The sequence below is a fragment of the Cetorhinus maximus genome, chromosome 9, assembly GCF_964194155.1.
Source record: "Cetorhinus maximus chromosome 9, sCetMax3.hap1.1, whole genome shotgun sequence".
Taxonomy (NCBI): Eukaryota; Metazoa; Chordata; class Chondrichthyes; order Lamniformes; family Cetorhinidae; genus Cetorhinus; species Cetorhinus maximus.
Window position 1 is genome coordinate 15,837,744 of NC_135887.1, and position 27,478 is coordinate 15,865,221.

General features: G+C 47.4%; 2 long non-coding RNA genes across 2 annotated transcripts in view; one reads left to right on the plus strand and one right to left on the minus strand.

Moving 5' to 3' along the window:
- LOC144684161 (uncharacterized) lies at nucleotides 1-27,397 on the minus strand. The gene is made up of 3 exons (XR_013577423.1): nucleotides 27,220-27,397; nucleotides 26,470-26,614; nucleotides 1-1,184 (listed from the first exon to the last, which is right to left on the minus strand). It is a non-coding gene; the product is annotated as an uncharacterized LOC144684161 (long non-coding RNA).
- Nucleotides 1-27,478, plus strand: part of LOC144684160 (uncharacterized) — a 52,596-nt gene that overhangs the window by 14,025 nt on the left and 11,093 nt on the right. The window contains exon 2 of the long non-coding RNA XR_013577422.1: nucleotides 1,698-1,828. This is a non-coding gene — a long non-coding RNA (uncharacterized LOC144684160). The remainder of the gene's footprint in view (nucleotides 1-1,697; nucleotides 1,829-27,478) is intronic.

Consider the following 27,478-nt stretch of genomic DNA (forward strand, 5'->3'; position numbering starts at 1 on the left):
GTTTTAAAAATTTTTATTGTTTTTTTTAGTCATTGTTCAAAACCTCACCTGCCCGTGGATGAGGTTTCGCAAAAAATGCGAAGGCCGCCTGGCCCATTCGCCCACCTGAGGTTGGACGGGCAGCAAAAAAATTCAATTTAATTCGTTGATTTGGCAGCCCTCACAATTGTCGGCGGACATGCTGCCGACACTTGCGTGTGCCCGCTGACCGAAGTATCACATGAGTGCGCGATGACGTTGGGACGCTCACCCGACATCATCAAGCGCTATTTCACACTCGTGCGTGTCGGGCGGGCACCCCCCCACACGCCCGAGCTGAAAATCCTGCCCCAGGTCTCAGACACTAATCAGACACCGGCCTTTTGAGAGTCGTGGCTGCCAACAGCACCCCCCCCACCTTTAAGAACTGTTTTAGGAGGCATCAGAAATAGCCAAAGGCAGAAATGAATAGTGATGGCCTCTCTTTTTTTTGTAACAAACATTGTCTTTTAATTCAAAAGGTAAAAAAAAATTATTCTTTCACATTTAGCCTCTGCCTTGTTGAATTCCACCTCACAGTGGTAACCCCATTATCTGCTGCGACTGTCAATCTCCAACTCTCTACAGCAACTTCCATTTCCGTAATCTTCCTCCCATACAGAGAGAGACCCAGCTCAGGGGTGCCATGCAAGGCAATAGATAATTGAGCTCTATTCCTGCAGCTTACTGGCTTTAAGTCATCAAACCAACAGAAACATGCCCATTGCTACATTGCTGCTGCTATGGTGACACCACCACAGCAGCTGCTCCCATCAATACTACTCCATTATATTATTGTACGCAGACCGCAGAATTGACACTACTTTAACCATTAAAAACCCCCACCAAAATGAATAAACAAGAATAGATCTTCCATCATCTACACTTTTCAAAGCAATCCTTTTGCTGAATGCACTCATCATCTGAAACTATTACAAGGGGTCATGATTCAGAGACAAACTGGGGGGTTCTTAGCAAATCCAAATGGGGTCTCGCTGCAGGAGCTCAGAGCCTGTTGATCGCTGTTCAAAGTTACGAGGAGGAATTGGCTCAACAGCAGCATCTGTCTGGCTCCAGCGCTATCCGAGGTTGCTTGTGCTGTCTGGTTCCAGGAATTTGGCACTTCAGTACAAAACTTGGACACTGAAAACAGTAGGATGATTGTGCTGCATTTAAAAAAAAGAAACTGTGAATCCAGCTGATGTGCCCCAGCCCACATGATACAAAGCCGTTTAAACACCCAAGTTGTGACATTAAAGCGATTCCACAAACCAAGTACCCTACAGTATTTAATATTTCAAACACACAGCTTTGTTCCAATTACACCCTGTCAACTAAAGCTAAACCCTACGGAAAAATCTCTGGCAATACAGAACCACAGCTATAGAAAACAATTGAAAGGAACTAGTTAATTCTTCATGTAATGTTTTATGTAGGAAACGGCACATCAATGCACATTATAAATAAACACAAGGGTCTTGTTAGCAAAATAAAAGCAGCTGTTAAATCACTCGGCAAAGGGGTTTATCTTGTAAAGATTCAGTGCCCTTATCAGCACTGGCAATGTTGTGTAAGCATAAACTACCCAAAATGATACATGATCTTTTTTAAAAATGTCCTTGGTTTGAAACATTTTTCTCAACAAAATTGAACAATGCAAAGGTTTTATTTTTCTGCAGCAGGAGTGCAGCATGACTAGAGGACAAGGAGGAATGCCCATATATCACATCCTGTCCACCCTGCTGCCTGACTCCCATTTACCTAGTTACCACCAGGACAAAAATGAAAATAAGCGATGGTAAAAACAAAGGTAAGGCTGAAATTCTCCTGATCATAGGTTCAATTTTCCTCATGGGAGCAAGCCAAAGTGTGGGAAGATTTTATAGTCCCATGTTTTACTGTTCCTTGCTTTTTGTTTGGTCTGAAGTGAAGTTTTTTTCAAGTGCAGGATCTCCAGGTCGTTGAAGAGAGAAACCAGCCAAGGTTCCTGTTTATGACCATTATCCATCAAACCCTGTTATAAAGTGTGTGTGAATGCGTGTGTGTGTGTGTGTGTGTGTGCATACATACACATGTGAGTGTGTGTAGTCACTGCTATAATGTAGGAACCGTGGCAATGAATTTGTACACAAACAGCAATATGGGCCAGAATTTTTACCTTGATGGGCGGGCAGCCGAACTCCGCCGCCAAAATGGGGTCCGCCCAGTGGCCTGCTATGCGCTTCCTGTGCGGGGGGTGGAGGGATTCCCCATCTGTCAAAGTGAAGTGCTGTCTCAGGGAGATTACTAACAGTATAAAAATCTTTAAAAATAGAAAAATATTAAAATTATTAACGTGTCCCCCTCACGTGACAATGTCACACGAGATGGGACATGTTAATAAGAAGCACAAAAACTTTATTGAAGTTTTTAAAAACGGACATGAAACTTCATCCCGCCAGTGGATGAGGTTTCATGTATTATCAGAAGCCCGCTGGGGCTCCTGGCCTGCCCGCCAGCCTTAAGGTTGGACGGGCAGGGCATTTAACAAGCTTAATGATCCTGTCAATGGCCTTAATTGGCCATTGACAGGTCGGCGGGCGGACAGCTGGTTTCGCTGTCCGCCCGCCTTCCTCAATATTTAAATGGACCGGGATGACGCCAGGGGTTCCTCCCGACATCATCCCGTGTCATTTTCCCCTCGGCGAGCAGGTCCCGCCCCCAAATCGCCGACGGGAAAATTCTGCCCATGATGTTTACCAGATAATCTGTTTCAGTGGTGTTTGTTGAAGGACAAATGTTGCCCTGATACGGGGAAAACCTCACCAACGCTTCTTCAAAATAGTGTCTTGGGATCTTTTATATCCACCTGAGAAGCCAGATGGGGTGTTTGTTTAACATCTCACTTAAAAGGCAGCACCTCTGACAGTGCAACATTCTCTGAGTGCTGCACCGGAGTGTCAGCCTAAATGGTGCGCTCAAATCTCTGGCCATAGTGTGATCCCTATGTTGCTATGCCCTAGCTCGTGCCTTTGGGAGAGGAAGTAAAGAAAGGAAAGAGAACTGGTAAACAAATTTAGTATTTTTAAGTAGGTGATTTGCAGACAGCGCTGAGATAATGACCAGATATTCTAAAGCAGTAAATGAATGACATTATTAACAGACCACATTAAAGTCTCTTGTTGTATAAAATTATAGTAAAATTCATTCATGTAATGAATGTAATTAAAATGCAAAGTCACATTCAGTAAGTCCAGTGTGCTATGACATATTAGACCAATTGATCACAAGCTTAAAATCGTACAAAAACACAACACTGTTTATCTGTAGGCAATGGTTTTGTGCCCATAGTTTGGTTTGTAATAAGTGTCTGTCTGATCTCAGTTAGACAGGAGAGTGACAGAAAGGTAAAAGCAAAATTCTGCAGATGCTGGAAATCTGAAATAAAAACAGAAAGTGCTGGAAATACTCAGCAAATCTGGCAGCATCTGTTGGGAGAGAAACAGAATTAATGTGCTGAGTCGAATAAAAGGAGGGTAGAAATGTGATGGGTTAGATGCTGTCAAAAGGGTGCGGGGGGAGGAAGGACAAAAGGGAAGGTCTGGGATAGGTTGGAGGGCAGGAGAGATTAAATGGCAAAGTGCCATGGAACAAAAGGAAAAGAGAGTGGTAATGGTTGTAGTAAAGACAGACATCTTGGGCTGAATAATAATAATGGTGGGGGGGTGGGAACGGTGGGGTTGTTGTGGTGGGGTGGGGGGAGGGGGGGGTGTGTGGCAGACAACTCGCTTCCCCAGAAGTAAAGTTGGCATGGAGCTGACCTGTTTCACGCCGGCCCGCCCCATAGCCACAATAAGGGCCAAGCGGGACTTCTGCCCCTCACCGGGAAGGATGGTCCCGCCCTCTGGAGCTGCCAGCCAATTGGATTGGCCGGCAATTCCATCAGTCCCAGCAGCGGCAAGGGCACTTTAGTGGCCATTGCTGGAACTGCAAGAAGATGACAGGGAAAGCCCAGGGCTCCCCAAAGCCTGCAAGCCCAGGGTTTTGGTCAGGGAGGGTTTCAGCTGGTCTGGGTGGGGCACAGAGGGATTGGGTTTAAGGCTGAAGGGGTTTAGGAAGGAAGTGGGGGGGGTTTCGATCTTAAGGGGGCTGACCCTTGAACCACAAAGGGCAACGCCCGAAGATCAACCGCTCCCCCTCTCCTTCTCGCCCTTTGAAGGTTCCCTTTTTCAAGAAAAATCGGGCTGCCCACTCCTGCCCAAGCGTTTTATAGCGTGAGCAGCATATTATCAGGGTCAAGTGGCGTGGTAACAAGCCTAATTGACCCTTGTTTGCTTATTTGAATAAGGCGGGTGGGCTGCCGATCTCAGCATCTGCCACCCCCACCCCCCCCCCCCCCCCCCCCCCCCCCCACCCCCCCGACTTATATTAGGCGGGTGAGCTCGAGGGTAGGTGGGAAGGTGGTGCAGATTGCACCCGCCCTATTTTACATGGCCCCCCACTACCGAAAACACATCCAGCAGGGGGCATGTAAAAGGCAGCCCCTTATCAAACCCCAGGAGGGAAATTGAAAGCAATGAGGGAGAACAAGGTAAAAGAAGCAAACGGAAATCTCATCACAGAGAAGGGCAGGACTTGTTCAAGGTAGGCATTCCTGGAAGACAAGTGGCAGTGAATTAAACACTAAAATAAAATCCAAAAAGTGCGGATGCTGGAAATCTGAAATAAAAACAGTAAATGCCATAAATACTCAGCAGGTCTGGCAGCATATGTGGAGAGAGAAACAGAGTTAACGTTTCGAGTCAAACATGACTCTTCTTCAGAACTGAAGGAGGGTAGAAATTTGGTGGGTTTTATGCTGTCGGAAGCGGGGAGGGGGAGGAAGAACAAAAGCGAAGGCCTAGGGTAAGGTAGAGAATGTGACAGAAAGGGTTTGACTGGAGCTTCTTCAAAGAGAAAGAGTGAAGAAAAGACATCCCAGCTGGCTGGCCTCTAAAATCTATTTACAGAGATAGGTTGCCTATTTGCCCCTCTAATCGTGGGAAGGTGTACAGAGAGGGCAGGGGAAGAAATCTAAAAGTGTGCGTGCTCACACACCATATACACATTTGCAGAAACAGACTTTTTCCTTGGGGTGTTTTAATGTGGTTGCAGCTCAGTGCTGTGTTCAAAAGAAGCTCAGCATTGTGCTGATAGTGACGCAGGGCTCTTTGTACATCAGGGCGATGGAAAGAAGTGGGAGTCAGTAAGATTCCCACTGGAAAGAGAAACGAAAGACTAGCATTTATGTCGTACCGTTCATGACCTCAGAATGTCCCAAAGTGTTTCACAGGCAGTGAAGCACTTTTGAAGTGTAGTCACTGTAGTACAGGTACTGTGGCTTAAAACAAGCAACCCTCAGGACCAAGTCTGTGCTGGATTTTGGATCTTGCCAGTTTTGGGGTTGGGCAGTTTGGGACGGGCCAGGTGGGGTTGGGCAAGGTGGATCGGGCCAAGCCAAGTCGAGTGGGGCCAAGGGTCACTTGAACCGCTCAGGGCGCAGGGAAAGACCGATGCGCGAAGCAGATAAATAGTCCGGCCGGCCACCGTATCAATGCAGCATCCAGCCAAACAAGCCATTAAGTCATTTTACTCATTTAATAAGAATTTAAATTCACGCATGGCAGCTTATAAAAATGCCTGATTTCAGACATCTCCGGTTTTCGGAGAGCTGCGTTCGAGACTGTAATGCAGGAAATGTGGCATCCAACTTGGGCACAGCAATGAGACGACAATCTGATTTTTAACCCTCAACCAAGAGCACTTTAAGTGTGAATCAGGACAGTCAGTCCATCTGACCAAAGCTCATCCAACCCCCCACCCCCTTATATTATTGTGATAACTGGATTTATCCTGGGTTTTGATCCCTCCTTCATCTCTGACAAAAATATACATGCAGGTGATGGCAGAGGGATTCGCATTTGCTTCAAACTGTTTTTGAGAAAGCGTGCAGCATGGGTACATGAACTGTGCACCTGTGCTGCAGTTTTTTTAAAATTCAATGATACAGAATGTATAGCACTAAAGGGGAACTTATTGTACTAAAGGGGAATGTGTTGCATAATTGTGGTTCCCATTTTCAACTATTAACTGCAGAGTAAAACTCGGACTTCAATTGTTACTTAAAGTGATTCCGTTGAGAAATAACCAGTGCATTGATTGGGACACTAAAATCCCACAGCCTGACACATCAAAGGAGGTAAAGCAGTGACCATATTATACAGCGAATTGTACCCGTGGAAATAAATGGCACACACTCTTTGGCTGATGCAGCGAAAACAGCTTGAATTGAGGCCCTGGGATACTAAAGGGAAGAAGTAATTAATGGTGGTTATAAAACCCCTGGATATGGGAGCCAGTCAACAATGGATGTTTTTTAAAGCTTAAGGAGGCCTATGAAAAGGCCAAAACATTAATCATGGAGGATTTAAATTACCCAGAAGGTGTCTGGATAAAAAGTAGAGGACAGTCTAAGGAAGGCTGCATGTTTTTGGAGAAGGTCCAGGATTGCTTCCTTAGTCAGGTCTCTCAAAAACCAGGGGTCAGCAATAATTCTGCATCTACTTTTTATTAATACACCAGGTGGAGTACATGCGGCAGAATTATGTGGTCACCTGGGATTCAGTAATCATCATATTTTTAGAACAAAAATGGTCATGGGGATAAAGAAGGACATTGACACTAAAATACTGGATCTTAAAAGAACAGACGGAGGTGGAATAATAGGCTTTTAAAATTAAGTGGAACGCAATAATTGTTTGGCAATCAAAGCGGGAAAGTGATATATATTTCACAACAACAAAAACTTGCATTTATCTTGCGCCTTTTACAGAGTACGATATCCCAAGGTACTTCAGAGGAGTTTAGCACTCCTCCAATTCTGGACTCTTATACATTGCTTTCTGTTGCCTACATCCTAAACACTGAAATTCCCTCCCTGAACCTCTCCGCCTCTCTAACTCTCTCTCCTCCTTTAAGATGCTCCATTTTGATCAGGCTTTGGGTCATTTGCCATAATATACCATGTGGCTCAGTGTCAAGTTTAGTTTGATGATGTTCCTGTAAAGCACCTTGGGACATTTTACAGGTGCTAGCTAGCTGCAAGCTGTTGTTGGTCCAATCGGGATGTGAAGGGTGGTGTTAGAGATAAACAGAAAGTTTTCAAGATGTATAAGAAACGCAGCACTCAGGAGTTTTAGGAAATTTATAAAGACAAACAAAAGACAATTAAACAAGTGATAAGAGAAACCAAGAGAAGAAACCAACGCAAGACTTGTGTGAAACATCTCATGGAACAAGAAAGGCTTTTTTAAAATACACTCCACCCCAGATGTGGATGCTCAGTTATTTTGGACATTAAGGGCGAAATGTTCTGCCTGCCGGGCGGGCGAAGCAGGCTCAGGCGGGCGCGGACCTGATCGCCACCCGTAATCGGGTCCGTGCCGCCTATTTACGCGGGTGGGCCAATTAAGCCCCGCCCAGCGTGAATCGCGGCTCCCGAGGACAGCGGGAGTGGGCGGGCGGCAGCGAGTCTGCAATGACCATCGGGTCCAATGGTGACCCAGGCGGCCTGTTTTAAAAAGTTGCTGCAGCCTTTCAAAGGCTGCGAATCATGGCCAGTGGAAGGGCTCCCCAGAGCGCTGCTGGTGAGCAGGCCAGGCAGGAGGGTAGGGCAGGGGGGCACTGTGCCCCTTGTTTTTCTGCTAAATGTCTTGCTGCCCTCCTCGAGGAGGTCCTCGTACCCCAGGACAGGAGGAGGAGGCCCCGCCTATATGACCAAACGTGCCTGGGAGGAGGTGGCGGAGGTGGTGAGCTCCTGTGACGTGGTGCAGCGCACGTGGATCCAGTGTCGTAAGCGCTTCAATGACCTGTTGCGCTCAGGAAGGGTGAGTACCATGTTGGCATTGGTCACTTAACCCAGCAGGTAGTCTTTCCCCCCTGGTGCTCCCCCCACCAAGTCTGAGTGTAGTGACTGCATTGAATCATTGATGCCATGTGTCCTTCGCTGGGTGGGCCAGCAGATATTGCCCATGCCGAGGTCACCCTGAGAGGGTGGTGATGAGATGGCATGTGGTACACAGAGTCCCATATTACTGTTTTGGGGGCAACCTGGAGGAGCTGCACCCAGACACAGTGCTGGAACTTCAGGACATGTCAAAGTCAGGATGATGAGATGCTGGGAGAGAGCTTCAAGGTGGCGGGGCACCGATAGATCTGCTGTCCTCTATGCTCCACGTGCTTGCGCCTCCTTGCTATGGAAGATTAGACCATGTAGTGCCGAATGTGATGTAGGCAGCATTTGGCCAAGGAGGTGGGGGCTGGGGGGGACAGGCTTAACATCTTTGTGTGAGTGTTCGGCAGCAGCAGAGTGAGGAGACACTGGAGCCCTTCAATGTCCCACTCTGGTTGGGGTGGGCTGTCCATGAAGAGAGACCAGGTACAATTTGCACTAATCAATGCTCTTCTCTCCTTTTCAGGAGAAGAATGCACATAATGCAGCCGAGTGGGTGAGGACTGGTGGCGGCCAGGCACAGTTGGCGATTCTCAGCCACTTCAAGCAGGAGGCCCTAGATTTGGAGAGGGCCATGTGCCCAGGTCCACCGGTGTTGGTGAGGCTGGGGTGCCACGGTCAGATATGTTTGCCCAGTATTGAGGTCACCATTGTTCTCCCAACAGTCATGGCTGAATGTTCAGTGATTGAAGTTTGCAACATGGCTTGACCATTGCTTATGGAAGGATGAGCGCACAATGATCTGGGGGACAGGGATGCACATTGACATTGTCTCCATGTTAACTGATCCAATGTCCTTGTTCTTCCTTTCAGCATCAGCGGAGCAGGGCCGGGAGGAGGAGCAGCAGAGGCCCCCTCTCACACCTGAGGGCCCTGAAGTCTCGCCAGGCAGGCACTAGCACAGATACTAGCACCTTGGTGGGAATTAGAACATCGGCTAGTGTCCTGGCGCACACTGGTGAGGGCACTTCACATTCGCTGGAGGAGCTGGTAAGGACAGAGAGTGCCCATGGCGCCAGCAGTCGGAGGACTGCAGGGGACCAGGCACATGCTCAGTCGGTGCCTGATGATGTGTCTCTGGAGTCGTCCGCAATGCAGCAGCTGCAGGAAATGCGGCTGGGTGTGTGGGAGCATCTGGTGGAGATACATGAGGCTCTGCTTGGCTTGGTATCCATGGTGGAGGAGTCTATGCGGACGCTCGCCGAAGCAATGAGCCTCATGGACGAGCGCCATGCATCCTCCATGAAGAGAGTGGCAACTCTCGTGGAGAGGCTCCTCCAGGAGACCCATCAGGGCTTCCTGGGGATGCGCTCGGACCAGCAAGCCCTCACATCGGCATTAACCTCAGCTGGTCATTGCCAATGTGAGAGATGGTCTGGGCACCAAGTTTCCCAGCTCAGTGCCCATCCATCCACAGTGAGCAGGGAGGTCCGAAGTGACCTCCCGTCGGTGCAGCAGCTGTCTGTCATCTTTGCGAGCTCCTCTCAGGGCGCTCTGGATGACGGCGGCAGCTCCTCCGCCCCTCTGCCAGTGACCATTGCATCTGGTGAGGCTGCAACGACTGGGGAGATGCCAGCTGAGGAACTGGCAGCTCCCTCCCAGGCGGGGCCAGCACAGACTCCACGGGCCAGAGGATGTCTGCCATGGTCACCAAGGCCAACAGGACAGCAGTCAGCAGGCTGTCTCAGAAGCCACTCCGAGCAATGGGGCGGCACCAAGACGTAGCACCAGGAAACGAAAGCATAAGACACCTTAGGCACACCACAGGTTTTTCACAGGTGCTCTTGTGTTGGCCTGCAATGAGGTCTTTGTGAGATGGTGTGATTTTTAACACCTTTGTCATTTTGTTTCCTTAAGTTCCTTTGGTTGTAATATTAAATTCAGACATGTCACCTTATGCAGGTGGATGGTTTCTAAAAATGTTATGAGTGCTTTGTGGGACATTCAGCTTTATCAACAAGGCCCTTAGTTACTGTTGCTAACGTGTCAGATTTTGCACTTACATATCGAGTGTGGAGCCTACAGCCCAGGCTTGTCCTGGAGTTCCATATGTGGTGTGCGAGCTGAAGGTTTGTTGGATTAAAGCATGGCTGGTGTCCCTGCCTCCCTGGAGTATGCCCGGGTCAGTGTCTACCCCCTCAGCGTTTCCCTGTGCGTGCTCATCCTCAGACTCACTGCTGGATTCATCGTGTGCAGCCGCAGACACTGCGTCGACGTCTTCATCGTCCACTGCATCCCCCCTTTCCAGCGCAAGATTGTGGAGAGCGCAGCATGCAACCACTATCACCGAGACATGATCTGGGGGGTACTGGAGTGCGCCCCCTGAGTGGTCCAGGCATCGGAAGTGCATCTTGAGAAGACCGATGGCTCTCTCCACCACAGCCCTTGTGGCGCTGTGGCTCCTATTGTAGCGCTCCTCAGCTTCTGTTCTTGGATAACGGAGAGGCGTCATGAGCCACCTTCTGAGGAGATAACCCTCGTCACCCAGCAGCCAACCATCCAGCTGAGCTGGAGCACTGAAGAGCCCCGGCACCTGGGAGTGTCTGAGGATGTAAGCGCCCTGGGAGCTGCCTGGGTACCTTGCACAGACTTGTAGAATCAGCATCCTGTGATCACACACTATCTGCACGTTCATGGAGTGGAAGCCCTTCCTGTTGACGAAGGCACCGAGCTCACCTTCTGGTGCCTTGATGGCCACATGTGTACAGTCTATTGCACCCTGGACGCGGGGGAAGCCAGCAATGGCCGCGAAGCCTCTGGCTCGCTGTACCTGACTTGCCTGGTCCCAGCGGAAGTGGATGAAGGTCAATGCATGTCTGAACAGAGCATCTGTAACCTAATTGACACAAGTGTGGACAGCTGATTGGGAGACACCGCAAAGATCACCCACCCACCCCTGAAAGGAGCCAGAGGCATAGAAGTTGAGGGCAGCTGTGACCTTTAGAGCCACTGACATGGGTGTCCACCCACACAGTTAGCTGAGATCTCAGGCCCAATCATCTGACAGATATAGTTGACTGTCTCCCTTGAGAGTCGGAGTCTCCTTCAGCACTGCACCTCAGACATATTGAGGTAGCTGCTTCGTCGCTTGTATTCCCTGGCAACAGGATAGTGGCGTCTTCTGCGGCCCCTTCCACCTGGGTCTACCTCTTGGCCCTGCGCCCCTTGTACCTGCACCTGTCCTCCCAAAGGTGGCTCCTCTGGAGGCTGAATGTGCACTCCTGTCCTCCTCCCCCTTCTAACCCTCCCTTCCTCCTCAGAGGAGCAGCCTCCAGTGGAGAGTTCAGCTCCCATTCCCAGGCTAAGGGAAGGCTTCCTGAAACCTGCAGGCCCAGAAAAGATTCCTCACTGCAGAGCGCTGACCTGAAGGTTGTGAGTCCAGACCAAGCAGCTGGTATGCGTTTTGAAGAATTGCAGATCAGACAGGCAAGCATCAGTAACTTTGAAAAATCAATATTTGACAGAGCACACTCGCAATCCCACTGAGCCCGCTTATCCCACCCGTGGATGGAGTTTATACAAATGTGTCCTACCCCACCACCTGCCCATTGCGCCCGTGCGCCGACCCAAAGATTGCATGGGCGCCAAAAAATCACCGTCGACTGGCGCCTCAAGGGCCTTAGGTGGCCCGTTAATTAATGGTGGGTGCGCATCGGAGAGCATCGCGCGCCCGCCCAACGAAATATCGCGGTGACGTCGGGACGCTCGCCCGAAGTCACCGCGTGTCATTTTACGCGCAAGCATGTGGGGCCCACTCCCACATGCCAGTGGGAAAATTCTGGCCTAAGGGAATCAAGGGATATTCAGGTCAGACACGAAATTAGATTTCAGATCGATGATCAGCCATGATCTTACTGAACACGGAACAGGCTCAAGGGGCCATTTGGGCTTCTCCTGCTCCCATTTTCTATATTCTTAACACAGTTCTTCAAGAGCTATTTAGTGGTCTGGTACTTTATGTCTGGTACCAAACAGAGCATAAAATCATTAGAATTTGTAGCAATAGGAAAAGACCAAGGGAAACAGCAAGTCCATCACTTTGGCCTGGATTTTCACCAAGTCAGGGTGACTCAGGAGTCCTTTAAAAATGATGGGTGGCTACCGATTCCAGGATTCCCAACCCCATTCCCACTGTAGGGGTCATTGATTCTGTACAATGTATAGTGGGTGAGTGGACATGGAAGTACAATAGCTTAGCATAGAGGTCATGAGAGGCCATAAGGGGAGGGTGAAGTGCCATAACCTGGCATAGGGGGCATGAGGAATCATGGGGAGGTGGGTGGAGGGGCATGAGTTGCATCAGGGGAATGAGAAAGCGGTTGGGGGCATGAGGTGGCATTGATGGGACATGGGGAGTGTATGGGGGGCGCGAGGGGGTGTGGAGGATGAGGGCTGGTGGGCCTATTTTAACTGGGATGAAGTCCCAGAGCACTGAGGTGGGAGTTTTGAACAGCCCACCGCACCCAGCAGTCCCAGTATAAGAAACCCAGTACTCCAACCTTTTTCCCAGGTTGTCTGGCCTGACTCCAGCCCACACCCACCCACCGGCTATGAAAATCCCACCTTTCTGGGCATTTTCTCCCAAGGCGAGCGGGTCTAGCCAGGAAGTTTCCTGACTCCCGCTACCCACCTCGGTGATGAAAATCCAGGCCTTTACGTTGGTCCAAGTACACCTTCCCCAAGTTCTCACTAAGGTTTAGAAACCACTGTTGCTGATATTAGCAAATGAATTCTTAAATGTCTTCGTAAGACCTTCCTCCATCTCTTATTTCATCTGCAGCTTAACTAAAATAGCAGACAGAGGGACATCATCCGAGCATATTAAGTATTTGTATGCTAATGTCTGTACCATAATTTCACTCGCTGCCTTCTCCTGAAACAGATCTACCTGCTGTCTGGATTATTTAGTACTATTCACTTCATTTGTTCTCCATTTATTCCACGAGTCCTTAAATAATTAAAACTTCCACTTGACTTGGCCTTTTAAATAATAACTTTGTATATTTTTAGGTGTCAGCTTGGCTCAATGGCAGCACTCTCACTTCTGAGAGGTTGTGGGCGCAAGCCCTAGTTCAGCACGGGGGCACAACATTCTGACTGACACTTTTGTGTAGTACCAAGGGGGTGCTACATTGTCAAAAATGCCATCTTTCAGATCAGGGGCAGAATTTTCTGCCCGTCGGGCGGGCAGGCCTGACCCAATCACCAGCAGGCAGGGAGCTGATCCCCGCCGGAGAAATGGGCCCCGCCGCCATTTTAAGTGGGCGGGCCAATTAAGGCCCGCCCAGCGTGATGTCCGGCGGGAAGCGCTATGCAGGCGGGCGGGGGGGGATTCCCCAAATGCAGTGGTGCGCGCACCTCCCTGAGGCTAAGTGCTGCCCCAGGGAGATTGCTGAAAGTTGTTCGCACATTAAAAATAGAAAAATAAAAAAATCCTTAACACGTCCCCTTCATGTGACAATGTCACACGAGATGGGACATGTTAATAAATTTCGCTAAAACTTTATTAAAGTTTTTTAAACCCTACACGAAACCTCATCCCGCCACTGGATGTGGTTTCATGTTTTTTCTAATTCCCGCCGGGGCTCCTGGCCTGCCCACCAGCCTTAAATTTGGACAGGCAGGTCCTTTAATTGTTTTAATTATCCTGTCAATGGCCTCAATTGGCCATTGACAAGTCGGCGGGCCCGCAGCTGATTTTGCTGTGGCCCCGCCTTCCTGAATATTTAAATGGGGCGGGATGACATCAGGGGTTCCTCCCGACATCATCCCGCGTCATTTTACACGTCGGCGAGTGGGCCCCGCCCCCTGCTCGCCGACGGCAAAATTCAGCCCCAGATGTTGAACTAAAATCTCCCCCTGCCTGTTCAGATGGATGTAAAGAGAAGCAAGGTCATAGAGTCATAGAGGTCTACAGCACAGAAAAAGGCCCTTCAGCCCATCGATTCTGCACCGGTCAAACAAGTACATAACTATTCTAATCCCATTTTCCAGCACAAGGCCCATAGCCTTGTATGCCATGGCATCGCAAGTGCACAAACAAAAACTTCTTAAATGTTACGCAGGTTTCTGTCTCTACCACCCTTTCAGGCAGTGAGTTCCAGATTCCCACCACCCTCTGGGTGAAAAAATTCTTCCTGACATTCCCTCTAAGCTTCCTGCCCCTTACCTTAAATCTATGCCCCCTGGTTATTGATCCCTCCACCAAGGGGAAAAGTTCCTTCCTGTCTACCCTATCTATGCCCCTCATAATTTTATACACCTCAATCATGCCCCCCTCAATCTCCTCTGCTCCAGGGAAAATAACCCATCTATCCAATCCCTCCTCATAACTAAAACTCTCTAGCCCAGGCAACATTCTGGTAAATCTCCTCTGCACTCTCTCTAGTGCAATCACATCCTTCCTGTAATGCGGATTCCAGAACTGCATGCAATACTCTAACTGTGGCCTAACCAGCATTTTATCCAGTTCCAGCATAACCTCCCTGCTCTTATATTCTATGCCTCGGCTAATAAAGGCAAGTATCCCTTATTCCTTTTTAACCACCTTATCTACCTGCCCCGCTACCTTAAGGGACCGGTGGACATGCACACCAAGGTCCCTCTGATCCTTGGTACTTCCCAGTGTATTCATCATGTATTCCCGTGCTTTGTTTGTCCTGCCCAAGTGCATCACCTCATACTTATCTGGATTAAATTCCATTTGCCACTGATCAGCCCATCTGACCAGCCCATCTATATCCTCCTGTAATCTAAGGCTATCCTCCTCGCTATTTACCACCTCACCAATTTCTCTTCCCAATATCCCCGAGAGCATTTATCCCTTAAATATCACCTCTGATTGTGGGATCTTGCTGTACGTACATTGGCTGCCTCATTTGCCTTCATAACATAGAGTGCCTACACTTCAGAAGTCATCCACTGCCTGTGGAGTGCTTTGGAACATTGAGGATATGATTGCTACCATATAAATGCAAGTTCTCCATTTTCCCATATTTTAACCAGTTATTTGAACCCGGCACCGACCAACTTGCCTGGCTTGGCCTGGCTGACCTCCTTCACGATCTTGAAAGCCTCATACAGTTTCCCGTGGAGTCCCTTTTCTGAAGTCAGCTTTCCTAATCGTGCCTTGTAACTTCGCCTTTGCAGCTGATGCCTGGAACCATCTTCACCAAGCATCACTTCAAGGGCAGTGAGATCTTTCCTGTGATGAGCTGATCAGAAAGCATGTCGTGCTCTGAACCAAGTTCCCAACCTTGATGCAAAAGTTACCAAATACCAAAAACAATGTTGCGGAAGAGATAAGGTTAGTGGTAACTACGTGTCATTTCATGACCCCCCCACCTCCACCAGCATGTTTTAACACAGACTGTGTTTCAAAATTGCTCGATGTCTTGCGATAACTCCAGGAACTTGAACCCAATTTATAATTGCCATTTTATAATTAATTTATAGCCTGACACAGTCCGAAGCACATTATTGTCATTCCTACGTTGCCGGGGGATAGTATTAGCCAAAATGTTTCAGAGTAACGGACCTTCCACAAAAAAAAACATAATCCCTGGCTCTAATTGTAATTATACTCTAATTGTTTCTGCTGATTTACATCCATGTCAGCCCGCTTTAAGTTTGGGTGTATTTCAATAAAATGGAAGACACTTGGGTGTAACTTGGCATCGACAAAATGAGGCAATTTAGTATTGTGCCCAGGGAGTAAACTCCAGGCCTATGTTTCTCCAGAAAATATTATCAACCAATATGTTTATTTTCCACTCACATCCAGTTTGCAGCCAGGCAGTTTCTGTCCTAGGATGCAACTGCTTCAGATTCTCCTGGTTTGTCAGCTGTGACTCAGTGGGTCTCACTCACACCTCTGAATCAGAGGGCCGTGGATTCAAATCTCACTCCAGGACTTGAGTTTAATAATCTTTCCAGTGTGGTATGGAGGGGGTGCTGTACTGTTGGCGGTGCTGTCTTTCAGATTAACCTGGGGTCCAGTCTGCCCCTCTCAGGTCAGGTGGATATAAAAGGTCCCATGGGGCTATTGGAAGCAGAGCAAGGAGTTAGACCTGGTGTCCTGGCCAATATTTACGCCTCAACGAATATCGGAAAAACAGATTATCCGGTCATTACCACATGGCTATTTGAGGGATTTTGGACGAAATTTTCCGGCCCTGACACCAGTGAGCGTCATGATGAGGCCCACTGGTGTCGGGGCTGGAAAATCCCAGCTTTTGTATGTAAATTGACTGCCATGCTTCCTACGTAACAACAGTGACCACACTTAAAACAGTACGGCATTGGCTATACAGCCCTTCGGGACATTCTGAGCTCATGAAAGGTGTTACATAACTGCAGGTCTTCCTTTTGTCTTTTCTATTTAATTAATTTTGCATGCTCTGATATTGCAATCCTTTGCTTCCTATTGCCCCTCTGTTTTAAATATGCCCCTCTCATTAGAAGCCTGATATGGAGGTACAGTTCTGTTTTTCCACCCCTTAATTGCCCTGGAGAAGGTGGTGGTGAGCTGCCTTATTGAGCTGCTGCAGTCCATATGGTGTAGGTACACCCGCAGTGCTGTTAGGAAAGGAGTTCCAGGGTTTTGAAACACTGACAGAGGAGGGGCAGTGATATGGTTCCAAGTCAGGATAGTGAGTGACATGGAGGGGGACTTACAAGCATCTGCTGTCCTTGGTTCTCAATCCATTATCAGTTCATTCTGTGGTGTGTTTTCCCTACCACCTTTCTCTTTATACTCTATGGGTGGAATTTAATGCCCTCCCTTGTGGCAGGTTTAGTGACAGGGTGCATTTAATCAGGTGGGAGGGTGGCAGAGTCCCCACCTCCACCCCGATTAAGTCCATGGCGGGAAGGCCCATGGACAGCCTTCCAGCCCCACCCCCCCCCAATTGAGGCTCTTAAGTGGGCTACTAGTGCACTCAGTGCCTGACTGAGGGACCCAGCATCAGAAAGAATGGGGCCCACTGAGAGCCACCTCCCTGCTTTGCTGCCAATCTCCCTCCCCCGCGACTCCCACCCCGTGTTCCCCCTCCCACCATCTGTGGCCTGCGACGATACTAGGCCTTGAGTGAGTGTCATGCCTGCAGCAGTCAACCCCTCCCCATGGCGTTGCCATTCAATAGAGGTGCCAGCCTCTGACTGGCCAAACGGCTTTTGGTGGGTGGGACTTCTTCCCCTGGGGGCCTTGATCCCAGGGAAAGCCCACCACTGTCCAGTTAAGTGCCTGAGTGGCACTTAATTCAGCAAGCATTCCCGAAAAGAGGTAACACAGGGCTCCCTCCGACTCCCCAGCTGGCAGGTAAAGACCTTGTTGCCTCCATTAAATACCACTTGTGTGGGCAGAAGAGGAATAGCAATGCACTCAGATGTCCTACAATGTGTTGTCCCGCCCTCCAAGCCACTCCTGGTTCAGGGCTACACCTGTTAATTTTCTTATGACCAACTAGTGGCTACTCTTATGTGGATGAAGTGGGGGAGTTAAGTGTGCTGTTCTTGGGGTTGAAAGTAGTTTAATGAGAATCTTTACAGGAAGAATAGCAATGCAGAACTGAACAGCAATGTGTGGTTCTTGCAGGATATGAGAGTTTCTGAGTAGCAGGTGTTAATATGGACAAGCACATCTGAGAGATGTGTCTCCAACTGAGATTATTTTGGGTCAAGATCGCAGAACCTGAGTTAGAGACAATTGGACACTTCAGGGAGGACAAGTGGTTTCTGGATTATGAGTTTCAGATCATGGACTCCAAGGGGACACACATGGTGATGAAAATTCAGAACCAATTCAATCTTCTCTGATGAGTTCAGTAAACCAAATAGACCTTTTGTACTCTAGGACATTGTTATTGATTGTGCAGCCAGTGTGACTCACTTATAAAACCTAGAGAGGCAGACCTGTCACTGTGATTCAAGTTCTTTTCTCTTGGCTCCTGATAACCTAGCAACCCAACTGCTAGGCTGTACAAACAGCAGGGAGCTTAGCAGCGATCCATACTGCCACGCTGCATAACTTAAGCTGGTTAAACTCCAGGAACATCCTTTGCACACTTGTGGGTCTCAAAACCTTGTTTCTGCCAACTTGCATCTTAGCTCTCTGGACTTGAGCAAGTGCAGTGTATCTTGAGTGGGCGAGAGCATACACAGAAATTCTACATGGGCACATTTTTTTAGCTCAGTTCTGAATCTTACATATAAGCCAGGATTTTCAGCTTGGCGTGTGGGCGCGCACCCGACACGCACGAGCGTGAAACAGTGCGCAATGACATCGCGCGAGCGTCTCCATGTCATCGAACACTTGCGCAATATTTCGGTCGGCGGGCACGCGCAGGAGTTAGCAGCGCGCCCGCCGACAATTAAGGGGGCTGTTAAGCCCATTAATTAATCAATTCAAGTGAATTTTTCCCTACCCGTCCAACCTTACAGTTGGCGGGCGGATGAATAGGCCAAGCGGCCTTTGCATTTTTTGCGAAACCTCATCCACGGGCGGGGTGAGGTTTTGAACAGTGATTAAAAATAAGATCTTTAAAACTCATTTTTAACATGTCAGAGTCACATGAGGGGACATGTTTTCCTTATTTTTGAATTCTTTATTTTTAATGTTAGAAATCTTCAGCTCCCTGAGGCAACTCTGCGCCTTCAGGGAGCTTTCACTGAGCGCACCTGCCACACGTGCGTAAACTTCGGCGCTCGCGCTCCTCCCGCCCCCACCCCAACAGCACTGAGGTTATCAGCACGCGTTTCAAGCTGTCAGGCTGCTAATTGGCCAGCTAGTGTGAAATCGCGGTCGTGGCCCAATCGTGGGCAGCAGTCCATTGTCCAGCCACTTCTGGGCCCGCCCGACGAGGTAAAAATTCTACCCGTGGTAATGTTGAGACACATGACCAGCCAAAAGTGTCTCAGACTATCTTCCCTTCCCCCCACCCCACCCCCACTAGGTCCATCTGGCACTAGCTTGTCCTGCTTGCTACCCTTAATGTCCCCATTCCCTAGATAATATCACCACCGTCAACACACCTTTGTCCTTTTGTCTATGACATCTTTGGCAATCTCTTCTTTGCCTCCACCTATCACTGGCCCTCTATCCATCTCTACCTGTCCCACCCCCCTCTACCAGCTTATTTTTCACCTCATTTCTCTATTTCCTTAGTTCTGTTGAAGAGTCATACGGACTTGAAACGTCAACTGTGTTCCTCTCCACAGATGCTGTCAGACCTGCTGAGTTTTTCCAGGTATTTTTGTTTTTGTTCTATCTTATCTTCCTGCCTGGAGGTGGCAGCTCATAGGAAGATAATTTGGAGAAGGGTGGGGTGGGGTGGGGGTTGGTGGAAAGTAAAACATGTTCACTTGACACGACGAAATGTCCAGCAACGTTTCAGAAATAACTTTAGGTCAGCGTTTGTTACTGGCTCAAGCGTAATCACAATATTCTGGGTCCAAGTTCCACTCCAGGGCTCGAGCCACACCAAAAAAAAAGCTTAAGGCTGACACTCCAATGCAATGCTGAGGGAGCGCTGCACTGTCAGAGGTGCTGTCTTTTGGGTGGGACATTAAACCGAGGTCCCATCTGTTTGGATTTTGAAATGTAACCAGACTGATTGTCACATCAGGTTTTCCGTAGTCATGTGACTACGCCCTGAGGCCTACCTCTGGAGGCAGAGGCCTTGGAGCAGTTCAATAAAGCCTCTCACTGAGGCAGACACTGAAGAAAACCGCTGTCCTTGTGCATGAAACACCGTCTGCCTACTCCAGGTGGATGTAAGCGATTATATTGTCTGGAGTTTAGAAGAACGAGAGGTGATCTCATTGAAACCTACTTCTGAGGGGGCTTAATAGGGTGGACGCCGAGAGATTGTTTCCGTGAGTTGGGGAATCTAAGACACAGCGGCACAGTCTCCAGATATAAGGGCCCAATCACTTAGGACTGAGGTGAGGAGAAATTACTTCACTCAAAGGGTTGTCAATCTTCAGAATTCTCTACCCCAGAGGGTTGTGGATGTGCCATCGCTGAATACATTCAAGGCTGGGATAGACAGATTTTCGATCTCTGAGGGAATTAAGGGACATATTCTTTTGAAGCAAACAAATTAACAAAAAAGGGGGACAAATTAACGAAATTAATAAAAGTGGGTTAGTAACCCCTTAAAGGGACACCGTAACTAAAGAACAAAAGGATGCAAAGGAAACTTACAAAAACTCAAATTAAAATTTGCCCCAGCCCCCGCTGTGCCCACCGATCACGCCAGGCCTCCAGTGTGTCGGTGGACACCGCGTGCTCCCATTCCAGGGACGCCCAGCCACGAATGTAGCCGCGGAAGAGGGGCAGACAGTCGGGTTGGATGACCCCCCCCCCCCCTCAGCTGCCCACTGCCTGGACCTGTTCATGGCCAATTTAGCCAGACCCAAGGTGCAGGCCCACAAGAATGTCCTACTCCCTCTCCGCACCAGGAGCTCAAAGATTAGGAGTGTGGGACTGAAGTGCAACTAAAAATTAAGAAACAAATTTTTTAAGATAACTAAAAAGGGAGTGCAGCCAACAACAACAACTTACATACGCATTGTCCACAGAATTAAGGGATATGGGGAGCGGACAAGAAAGTGGAGTTGAAGCTCAAGATCAGCTTTTGCCATATTGAATGACGGAGCAGGCTCAATGGGTCATATGGTCTACTCCTGCTCCTATTTCTTGTGTTCTTGTGATCCCGTGGCACTATTTCGAAGAAGAGCAGGGGAGTTATACCCGGTGCCCTGGCCAATATCTATCCCTTAACCAACGTCTCAAAAATAACATTATCTGGGTCATTGTCATATTGCTGACCACATTCATAAATGTTGGCGGAATATAGATGTTAGTCTGTGATGCCAACACAACCAAAACAGAAGGCACAGAGGAAATTCTAAACACATTAATCAGTTCTCACTAATGATGGTGGACTCAAGGTCAAAAGGCTGATTTCCTGATTAGACACTCCCTGTGAGAACTGTCGTCACAGGGAGTACAGGTCAGGAAACTGCAGGCCTACAGGCCCTGATGAACATACGAATTGGGAGCATGAGTAGGCCATTTGGCCCCTCAAGCCTGCTTCACCATTTGATAAGATCATAGCTGATCTGATTGTGGCCTCAATTCTATTTTCCTATCTACCCTTCGACTCCCTTGTCAATCAAGAATCTATCGAAATCAGCCTTAAAAATATACAATGACCCTGACTCCACTGCTTTCTAGGGAACAGAATTTCACACTCTATTAACCCTCTGAGAGAAAAAATTCTCCTTGTCTCCGTCTTAAGTGGGAGACCCCTTATTTTTTAAACTGTGTCCCCTAGTTCTAGTCTCTCCCACAAAGGGAAACATACTTTCAGCATCCACCCTGTCAAGTCTCCTCGGGATCTTATATATTTCAATAAGATCACCTCTCATTTTTCTAAACTCCAATGGATACAGGCCAAGCCTATCCAATCCTTCCTCAAAAGATAACCCCCCCACCTCCAGTGTCAGTCGCGTGAATCTCTGCACAACTTCTAATGTAATTATGTCCTTATGTCACATGAGGGGACATGTTTTCATTATTTTTCATTTATTTATTATGAGTGCTGAAAATCTTCAGCTCCCTGAGGCAGCTCTTTGCCTCACGGAGCTTTTAGTGTGTGCACCCGTGCGCATGCGCGAACTTCAGTGCTTGCGCTGCTCCCACTCCCACACCAGCAGCGCACGTTTCACCCTGGCTGGCCGTTAATTGGCCAACCGGCATTAAATCGTGGTCGGGGACCAATCACAGGTAGCGGTCGGCTTCCTGACCACTCCTGGGCCTGCCCGCTGACGGCAAAATTCTGCCCCAGATGTGGTGTCACCAACGATCTGAACAACTGTCGCAAATATCCCTACTTTTATATTCCATTCTCCTTGCAATAAATGACAACATTCTATTTGTCCACCTAATCACTTGTTCCGCCTTACTTTCCATCCATTATGGAGTCCATGGGCCCAGAATTTCCTAACCGTCAATCTTTACAGGTGCTGGTTCTCACCATGTGCCTCATTATGTTTTTGGGTCTTTTCTGCCATTCTCCCTCTAGATTATTTCAGGTCTCTCATCCTGGATCAAACTTGTTGATGAGCTGCCCATACTTTCAGGAGTCTCTATCCCAACTTTGAGCTTCAGCTAATGTACCTGTGATAACAAAATCGAAAACCCTGTCTGTCGATCATTTTTAGCTAAAAGATCCATCCTATGCCTTCAGGATCTCTCTCATCTCTGATAACTGAATAGACTATCACAGCTTTAGACTTTGGTTTGAACCATTGAATACTACAACTGAAACCATTGGCTGTGATCCCTGCTCCAAACTCTGTTCCCTAGCTATTGACTCCAACCCTTTCCCTGGCAACTGCCTGAGACAAAACCAAACTGTTTGCCACCTTCGTGTCATATCTGACCCCAATACGAGCTTATCCACACAATCATATTTCCATCACTGTAATATGGCCCAACTTCATTGCTGGCACAGGTCATCTGCAGATGAAATCCTCTTTGTTACCTATGGATTTGACTATTTCAACATAATCTTGGCTGGTCTCCCACATTCTACCCTCCGTAAACTTGAGATAATTCAAAACTCTGCTGCCCCTGTCTTAACTCCCATCATATCTCATTTATTCATTAACCCTGTGCTGGCTGGCCTACATTGGCTCCTGGTCAAGCAACGGCTTGATTTTAAGATTCTGATCCTTATTTCAAATCCCTCTCTGGCCTTGCCCCAGCCTCTCTCTCTAATCTTCCTCCAGCTCCACAACCTTCTGAGATACCTGCATTCATCTCATTCTGACCTCTTGCGCATCCCCAATCTTAATCATTCCACCATTGGTGACCATGCCTTCAGCTCCCTGGATCCTAAGATCCGGAATTCTACCCTAAACCTTTCCCCCTCTCTACCACGCTTTCCTCCTTTGAGACACCTTAAACCTACCTTTTTGACCAAGTCTTTGGCCATCTATCCTAATATTACCTTATGTGGCTCATTGTCTAACCCTGCTTTATCATATTCCTGCGAAGCACTGTGAGGCATTTTATTACAATAAAGGTGCTATATAACTATAAGTTGTTGCTGTTGATTGTGTTTTGAAGGGATTTCAGCAGGATTCCTATTTCCATGGGGGATCCCACCTCAGAGAAGGGGTAAAATGGACACCTGCCATAACACAATGTAACTCCAGTCAGAACTGGAGGCTTGTGAGCACTGCATCGATCAATCACCAATGAATTGCTCTAAGTTATCTATATAATGGTTGTTTAGCTGCTGGATGAAGAGAGGAGTTATATTATTTATAAAGGACACCAATCTAGGGTTAAACACTGGGATATAGGACAGTAAAGTGGAGTTGAGGTAGAAGATTAGCTCTGTTCTTACTGCCTGGTGGAGCAGGCTGGAAGGGCCATATGGACTATCCCTGTTCCTATTTCTTATGTTCTTATGTTCATTAATATTCTGAGGTTTTTGTTAGAAACCTTTGAGAATCATGGAATATCGAATCATAAATTCCCCTTCAAGGTGTTCTAATTGAAATGTATAAAATTCTGAGATGGCTTCAGAGGGCTGATGTTGAAAGGCTGTTTCCCCCTAGCTGGAGAGCTGAGGATTCAGGATCGCACTCAGGAGAAGGGGTCGACCATATAGGACTGAGATGAGGAAAAATTTCTTCATTCAGATAGTTGTGAATCTTTGGAACTCTCATTGAGTATGTTCAAAAAATTAGGGCAATAGAATTTTGGACACTAAGGGTATCAAGGGATATGGGGGTAGGGCAGGAAAGTGGAGTTGAGGTAAAATGATTTTATTGAATGGCAAATCAGGCTCAAGAAGGTGTACAACCTACTCCTAGTCCTATTTATTTTGTTTTTATGTTCTCAGGAGATTAAATAGGTGGGATATTGAGGGAGTGCTGCAATGTCAGAAGTGCTGTATTTTGGTCAGGACCTTAAAACAAGACTCCAACTTCTGTCTCAGGTAGACATAAAAAATACCATGGCATTGATTTAAAGAAATCCAAGGGTGCTCTCCCTAATATCCAGGCCAATATTTATCCCTCACCCAACATCATTAAAACAGATGACTGCATCGTTGATTGTGAGATCTTGCTGTGTGCTAACTGGGTGCACCACAATTCCTGCATTACAGTCATGATTGCACTTCAAGAATACTTCATTGGGTGTACGATATTTTGGGACATCTGAGATCTGAGGTTATCAAAGGCTGTATATAAATGGAAGTTCTTTGTTTCTTTTTCAGGTCTTATGGAAGTAGCAGGGATGATGAACTGAATGTCATTTTTGTTTTCCATGTTTTTTTTATGTTCACAATGTATTGTAAGGTGTATAATTTGAGTTTACAGGACCCAATCATTTGAAATGCTACTCTTACCTCCCACATTTTCATCATGATCATGCAAGTCATCATCAATATGGATCCCTACTGTGGATGTCAAAGTATTGAGAGGAAAATTCTGAAAATAGGGCCAAGGGACAGATGGAACTAATAATCAGCCAAGATAAAGAATAGGCAGAGGCCAGGATAGAAGTGATGCTTTCTCAGGAAGCTAAGAGTCAGAAGCTGGGATGAAGGCTGATGCGAAGCATAAGAGACATAAAGACTGGGATAAGCTGACAAGGGAGATAAGATAGAGAGAAAACAGGATGGAATCAAGGTCTGGCAATGGAGATGGAGAGAGCAACAAGGATGTGATGCTGTGACAAGTTGATGGAGCTGATACAGGAAGCGCAGTATTAACTGAGAAAAGATGACTGCTGCCATTAGGGGCTTGGCTGTGGATGAAAAAAAAAGAGGGAGCAGGGAAAACAGAGCATCCTGCAGAGGAAGAGCTTGTACAAACTGAGTATAAACCTACTTTCAAATGAAAGGAAAAGGCCTCTCTCTACTACAGGTTTTTACTGACTGACAAGAATTTATGTTGAATTATGTGTTATGAGGTGAATTTACTGCATTCTGAATCAATTTTTATAAACTGCCAATAGAAATCCTGTTCCAAATCTGCTATAACCTGAGGGAAATCCAACATTCCATTTATCAGGAAGTGTCTACAGCTAAAATGTCGATAAAATTCTTCAATTCTGGGGTGAAGACATATTCTGCCCCATGAAAGATAGAGTGGGTGGGAGGGGCCTATTTACTTTCGCAGAGAGGTCAGTGACTAGGGGGCATAGATTTAAAATGATTGGTGGAAAGCTTAGAGGGGAGATGAGGAAAACTTTTGTCACCCGGAGGGTCGTGGGGGTCTGGAACTCACCGCCTGAAGGGGTAGTAGAGGCAGAAACCGTCAGCTCACTTAAAAGGTGTCTGGATATGCACCTCAAGTGCCATGACCTGCAGGGCTACAGACCAAATGCTGGAAAGTGGATTAGGCTGGGTGGTTCATTTCTTGGCTGGCTCAGTGGCCTCTTTCTGTGCCATAAACTTCCTGTTCAATGAAGTGCACCTCCTGTGATCCAATACCCATCTCCATTGCTAAGGAGTCAACCAAGAAATCCATTAGTGTTCTCACCCTGATCACTATCCTGTGGCCCCGCAGGTTTAAGGACAATGAGTTGTATGTATTTAGCACATGCAATGTGGGGAAAATGTCCAAGGCATTTCAGAGAGGGTAGTGAGGTAGAACGGACACTGACCCGCAGTTCGGAGAAGAGTTCGTGGAAATGGTTGAAGACACGGTGGAAGTGTCGGCTTTTTTAAAATGCATTTGAAGGTGGGGATAAATGTCACAAGGAAATGAGGTTTTGAGTGAAGATTTGAGTTTACTTTGTTGTTCTCCACAGCTAAATAACTTTCCAACGCTTGCCTTTGAGACTCACGCGTGAAAAATGCCACTCGGGTGCGGTACGGGCTGGCTACGAGCATCGGCGGCTTCAGGGAAGGTCGAGAAATCAAAAGGTGAAAATTAGTGACAAAAACTGGGTGAAAGTCGCTTGTTGAAGCTGCGATTAGAGCAGCAGCTCGTAACGTTGTTGGGAAACCAGAAGCTTCAGACAAACAAATTGAGAAGTTGTCAATTCACTGTAGCTGGGAGCAGTATTGCGAGCAAACTAATAATTGTGCTCTCCCAGGCTGACAAAGCTGCTAATCTATATTCCCATGTGGAATCAGTGAAGCTGCAGTCTCATCTCTAAATTTAGTGCAGTCATTACACTCTACCTCATCACCTCTGTGTGATATTAATGTATGGTTCAGTAACGAGAATCAGTCTAGAAAAAGAGCTTCAGGCAGCCATGCTAACCAAATCTGCAACTGCTAGATCATCCCGTGCGGTGGGCCAAGGGAGAACGGTTACCCCTATATTTAGTCTCCTCCTTTGAGATGTTCCTTAAAACCTACCTCTTTGACCTAGCTTTCGGTCACCTGTCCCAATACCTCTTTATGTAGTTTGTCTAATAGCGCTCCTGTGAAGTGCCTTGGGATGCTACGTTACCGGTGCTATATAAATACAAGTTGCTGTCCTTGTAACAGATAGGCAGCTCAGTGCAAAAGATCAACATATGCCCAGCTGAAAGAAGAGCGAAATTTGCTTGAAAGAGCTGAAAATAATAAGCACTTGTCCTACATTTACAAATGGTTCTGGACATATTTATTGTACATTGTAGACAGACACTCATAAACTGTGCGTTATTTGGAATTACAGCGCAGCCTTCATCACTGGTGGCACAGGGGAGGTGAAAGGAGGAGGGAGGAGAATCTGGTCTCTGTAGACAGGCTGGGCTTCATTTTTTTTTTAAAAGAGTGATCCCAGCAGAGAAACCAAGCGGGACCAGCTTCCTGTGTTTGCCACTCCAAAACTAGCTCCCTTATTCCAAAAGGGGGAATTGTAGTCCTAAATGTTAGAGTAGATTGACAGCTCTGGAACCAAGGCTTATGGTGATTCGCCAGTGGGTCAACTGCGCTCCGACGGTATAAAATCATCTGTAATGAAAAGAAGGTTGTTCTAGTCCACACCTGCTGCAGCCTTTTTAAATCAAATTCTGCTTAAAAGGATGCTGAGTTTCCCTTTAAGAGCCAGGCAAGGCAGTCCAGGACAAAACTTAGCAGAATGCCTGTTCTTTCCCTTGGGGCCCTCACTGTTAAATACACAATCCGCTGTCAACAGCCACTTACCAATAGCACATTCAAAACAGCAAGGGCTGATCTAGGCGGGCTTTAACTATCAGCCACATTTTCTTCCATCTGCTCACTTTTACACAAAAAAAAGGTATGTGTTAATGAGCGTGCAAGACCAGTAGAAAGCACTAACCAACTGCACTGTATTCGGTCTCTTTTGTGCCCTCAAATACGTTTCTCCATGGGGTAGACCTGGACTTTGTGCAATAGTGCAAGGCGGTTGACAGCCTGTCAGCTGCCTGTGTTACATCATCCC